A 6000-nucleotide genomic window follows, 5' to 3' on the forward strand; every position below is an offset into this window, starting at 1 on the left:
TACACACACAAACTGGACTGCAAACATACTGTACACGCACGTGCATACACTTGCATGCCAACACCCGGTCTTGAGAAAGACTAAGTTCACATTTCCAATTCAACACGTTTTGTACACGGACAACATTTACCACCAGAGTTATGTATTTGTAGATGGAGACGCAGTACCACTGGAAAATTAGAGGTTACTCTGATACAGCAATGAGGTCACAAAATCACCACATCCCACAGAAAGCTGGGAAACTAGTGGGTCGTCACGCGGTGTGTGAACGAAGACAGAGCAAAATCTCTGACTTCCAGTCATTGGTCGAATCTAGCCTGCACTCCAAACCAGCAGTGGTGTTCAGTAGAAACGAAGTGGGAGGAAAACATTTTGATACACACACTATAAATAAAGAGAAATTCCTCGGGTTACCGCTTTGTCAATCATGTTGACAATAAATACTACATTGTTGGTAAAGGGCTTGTAAGGAAGCATTTCACTGGAAGGTCTACTGTTGTATTCGGCGCATGTGACAAATACAATTTGATTCGACTATATTGCATGAATTCACACTCGTCCATTCAGAGTGCAGTCAGCAACCAAGCCTTTCCTACCGTCCTGTTAAGGCCCCATGACGATAGGACCAGGACCTCTTCTAAACATCCACGTAGATTAGTTATGCGCATGTGGAAAAGGAAGCGCCACTCATTTGCTATTCAGCGCCATCAGAAAGTACTCACAACCTTCACCTTTTTCCACATTGTGTTGTGTTACAGTCTGAATGGATTAAATATAGTTTTTTTTCCACTGGCCTACAAACAATACACAATAATGTTAAAATTGTACTTTTGGAAGAATTAATCATGAGTCAATAAGTATTCAACCCCTTTGTTATGGCAAGCCTACATAAGTTCAGGAGCAAACATTTGCTTCACAAGTCACTCAATAAGTTGCATGGATTCACTCTGTGTGCAATAGTGTTTAACATGATTTTTGAATGACTACAGAACCTCATCTCTGTACCCCCACGCATACAATTATCTGTAAGGTCCTTCAAGCAGTGCATTTCAAACACAGACTCAACCACAAAGACCAGGGAGGTTTTGCCAATGCCTCGCAAATAAGATAACCTATTGGTAGATGGGTAAAAAAATATATATACACTGAGTATCCCTTTGAGCATGATGAAGTTATTAATTACACTTTGAAAGGTGTATCAATACATGCACTACAAAGATACAGGCGTCCTTCCGAACTCAGTTGCCGAAGTGGAAGGAAAACGCTCAGGGATTTCACCACGAGGCCAATGGTGACTAAAACATTTACAGAGTTCAATGGCTGTGATAGGAGAAAACTGAGGATGGATCAACAACATTGTAGTTACTCCGCAATTACTAACCTAAATGATAGTGTGAAAAAAAGTAAACCTGTACAGATTAAAACATATTCAAAACATACATCCTGTTTGCAACAAGACACTAAAGTAATAATACTAAAACTTTGCAAAGCAATTCACTTTGTGTCCTGAATACAAAGTGTTGTGTTTGGTGCAAATACAATACATTACTGAGTACCACTCCCTGTTATGGGTATGCTTGTAATAGATAAGGGACTAGGCAGTTTTTCAGGATAAAAAATATACTAAACACAGGCAAAATCCTCAAATAAAACCTGGTTCAATATGCTTTCTATCAAACTCTGGGTGATGAATTCACCTTTCAGCAGAACAATAACCTCAAACAAGGCCAAATCTTACCAAGAACATAGTGCATGTTTGAAAATCTATGGCAAGGCCTGAAAATGGTTGTCAAGCAACAATCAACAACCAATTTGACAGAGCTTGTAGAATTTATAAAATAATAATGGAGAAACGTTGCACAAACCAGGAGTGCAAAGCTCTTAGAGAGAGACCCAGAAAGACTCGCAGCTTTAAATCGCCGTCAAAGGTGATTCTAACATGTATCGACTCAGGGGGTTGAATCCTTATCTAACGAAGATATTAGTATTTTCTTCTCCATTATTTTTAAAAACAAAATGTTAGAATTTTTCTTCCACTGACATTGGAGTATTTAGTGTAGATCGTTGACAAAACATTTCTGATGGCAAACTCAGATATAAGGACAATAAAACGCACACCACACTCAATCTGGCACACATTCAGTTTGTTCTGCATTCATATAAGGTAATGGCAGTACACTTTTTCCACTTCAAATGTTTTTATTTAACCAGGCAAGTCAGTTAAGAATAAATTCTTATTTACAATGACAGCCTAGTGGGTTAACTGCCTTGTTCAGGGGCAGAACGGCAGATTTTTACGTTGTCAGCTCGGGGATTCAATCCAGCAACCTTTCGGTTACTGGCCCAACGATCTAACCACTCGGCTACCTGCCACCCCCACATGACACAACAGCCTGTTTAACCACTATCCCGAAAACATTCTTCCTTGAAAAAGACATCAATACCTCGCCCACCCCACCCTCGCTTGACCAATCCCCAAGCTATGCTCCGCTACCTAAACATCCTACTTAGGGACACTTCCACCCTGAGATTTAAGCTATTGGAGAGCTAGCCTATACACAACAACAACAGGTGATGACACAGGCCCGTTTACACCCAAACACTCAGCGGTCTGAACTCCCTAACCCTCTGACTATTGTCCCACTGACATAGTTAGAACTTGGCACTTTTTGTTGACATAGCTCTTCCCCCTTGAGACCCACTCTACCCCTTCGTCCTCCCCCGTTCAACCCCCTCTCTCCTCACTGCCTCCTAGCATCCTTGAACCAGCTTCCTGCCAGAGGAAGTAGCTAAATCCCATCTGGTGGTCAGTGCCAGAAACATGACTTCCTGCAGCCGGGATGGTGGTCTTGGAACACCAATGTCAAGTGTAGACGGTGGGGGAGAGAGAGAGGTGGTGAGGGGAGAGAATGTTGTGCCAGTGCACTAATAAAGATGGCAGGGGCGTCCAATGGTTTTCTGTAGATGGGCAACTAACCTGTCATTTTATACAGCAAGAGTGTGTGGTTGTGTGTGCGTCATAATCATTTGAAAATTAGAAGAAAAAAAAAAAATATATATATATATATATATATTTTAAATCAGACCATTACTACTGTTCTTGCTGGCTTTTATTACTTAGTGAAGCAGAGAATTTCCAATCTTACATTGACAAAATAGTCGAGTGACCACTCTAACAATGGAAATGCATATCCTCAAAGGTGGAAGGTAGGCGGCGAGATTGGGTGGGAACATTCTAGTCAATGAGAGGGCAGATACGCGTGTGAATAACTGACAACTCGGATATAAAATAGTTTTTCAACGTTGACGAAATGCCACGTGCGTCCACTTATATCAGTACATTCGCAACCTAAACGTTACAAAATTTCTATTCAATCAAATAAGCCTCACCTAACGATCAAATGTTTTGTTGACCAAATCTGACACGCTCTCATAGACCTCCATACAAAAACTCCCCCACTTGGTCTGCTTGTCGCTGCATTCTAGCATGAACAGATTGACGGGAGTGGACCCTCTTGCGTCGCTGTCTCCGCTCTGTCCAAACCCATGGGGTTCACGACACTACAGAACTTAGAGAATAAAGGCACTAAATGTCTGTATGTACTGTATGTATCATGGGCACTCTTTGGAGCCAACACCAACTCTTGTCCAACCTGCCCTAGGCCCAGCATGTCAAATCCTAACAAAACGCTCAAAACGGACACAGCTGTTACCCCCTTCGCTTTTAGCACTAGTAACTGCTCTACCCAGGCCTTCCAGCAGCATGAAACGGAGTGGTGACAACACACTGAACAAGGCTGTGCCAAACGACAGTTCCCCACACCGTCTGTGATATTGTAACACCAGCCTGAACAATCACCCATCGCAGCCCTTGGGAACATCAGCAAAACCTGTCTAGCGTCATTCACCTTTGTTATGGTTCAATTGTTTTCCTTGCCGACTGCGGCGTTTGACTTAAACGGGAGTGTTCAACAGAGGATGGAATCTGATATAACAGAACATGTCATAACACAACTGAAGGGGTTATAGGAAGAGGAAGGAAAAGGTTGTGCTCGACTTTTCTTTTACCTTAGTTTCCCCTGGTAACTCGATTGTGAACACATTCCCACTCATAACGACTTGTCATCAAAGATCAGTGGAAAACCTTCACAATATGGTCGTTGACCCAATCTAAATGGAAGTTATCAAGAAGTACAGAAACACGAAAGCATGAGTCTATCATAAGCTAACAAGAAAAAGCTACACCACACACTGCCACATAAGGGTCCCATTGTCGTCCGCGTTCCTTTCTGATAAGGAGGAAGTGATTAGGATCTTAACATAGATTACTACCCCCCCCCCCCCCTCCATCGTCTGCTACTGTGGAACTCCGTCATAGGGCCTAACTCTATATTGAGACACACAGGCTTACGTGTGGTGAAAATCATGTCGGCCTATTGCTTTCAATGAGTCATACAGTGATGTCAAGGGAAACTTGGGTAAGCCATTCATTGATGTCAATGGGGGACTTGGGAGATAGTCAGTTAACATTAGACTCTGATCCGGTTGGCTTCTAGCCCCGACACAACGACAGGAATGTTTACCCTGACAGAGAATGGCTGACTTCCCCTGAGCAGGATACGCCATCATGCAGTATGGAGATGGAGACTGAACAATCCAAAACACAGACTCATTTTGGTCTGACTAACACACAAGTGAGAAAGGTAGGGAAACGAGAAACCTTCAGATTTTCTCTACCAATAGGTTTTGAAAAGGAAGCAATGAATCAAGGGGAAGGCCACGAGCACGGGAAGACAATTCGGAGCACGTCACAACTCTGTGTCCTACTGCATCTGTGCAGCATACATAAGGTAATTTCTGCAACAAGTATCGTTGTTGCAATTCTTTCATGGGATGTAGAGTGCCATAGGGGTCAAGTGACAGGAGAGAAAGTTAGTGGTTTTACCTTGATGGGAGTGTCTAGTGAGGGGACATAAGGTCACTAGGCCAGAGGAGGCTACATGAGGATTCACAATGACAGGAAGCTACAATTACACCCCCCCCCCCCCCCCCGGATCACTGCTACTTCTACACACAAACTAAAACGTCCTTGCTTATCCAAGTTACAATCTGTTCAATTGAACGGTTTCTCTTAATGCATGGTGCACTGACACCTCGAGAAAGAGTGCGGCACTGGCACATCCCATTATTTCAAAATGGCTTCCTCTTGCATGTCCTCTCCATTGTTCAAAAAGTGAATCCTTGGTTTCAATTCAAGTTTGAGCATTCCACAGACAACCTATTTCTTTTAGCATCGCGGTTGATTCGATAATATTAGCTAAATATAAGACCGTTCAAACAGATGCATTCTTCACATGCCTGCAAATTGTCTCTCAATGGAGTACTTACATTCCACTTAGGATGAGAGAATGGGTTCTGTTATCTTCCAACTGAAAGCAAACGTTTATAACTGACAAAATGAGCATAAAGCTGCAGTGTAAATGATGGCGTCAAGCATTTCATGAAAAATGTATAATTGAAATATATATTTGTATAAATGTAATGACTTAAAAGATAAATGTCCAAGTCTCTACCAAAACTGATTATTTCTTTGTCAGTCAACCTCAAGTTTTATCTGGATTTTATAAGCAATTCCTTCACTAAGAGCAGTTGAGGGCATATCAGGACCCGATCGCAGTAAACTCTGGATGAGCTGAATGTTCACAGGACTTCAGAGGAGGAAGCGCCACAGATTTTCTCCATGCTGGCACAAGCTACAAACGTTTCCTCTCTTTTTCTTCTCTCTGATTTAATATCTTTCTGCAGATGCATCCCAGTTGTTTGAGGGGGAATGGGATTACCGGTCTTTTGGGGATGCAATGTAGGACTCCCCCGGTCCAGAAAGTTGGGCCCGGACGGAGCTGATGACAATGAGTCCGGAACCGGATTGTTAAAAAATATATATATCCCCCCCCCCCCCCCCTCATGGGGGACACAGACCCGATTGGACCCGAGTGACCA

This window comes from Oncorhynchus kisutch, linkage group LG15, assembly GCF_002021735.2.
Source record: "Oncorhynchus kisutch isolate 150728-3 linkage group LG15, Okis_V2, whole genome shotgun sequence".
Taxonomy (NCBI): domain Eukaryota; kingdom Metazoa; phylum Chordata; class Actinopteri; order Salmoniformes; family Salmonidae; genus Oncorhynchus; species Oncorhynchus kisutch.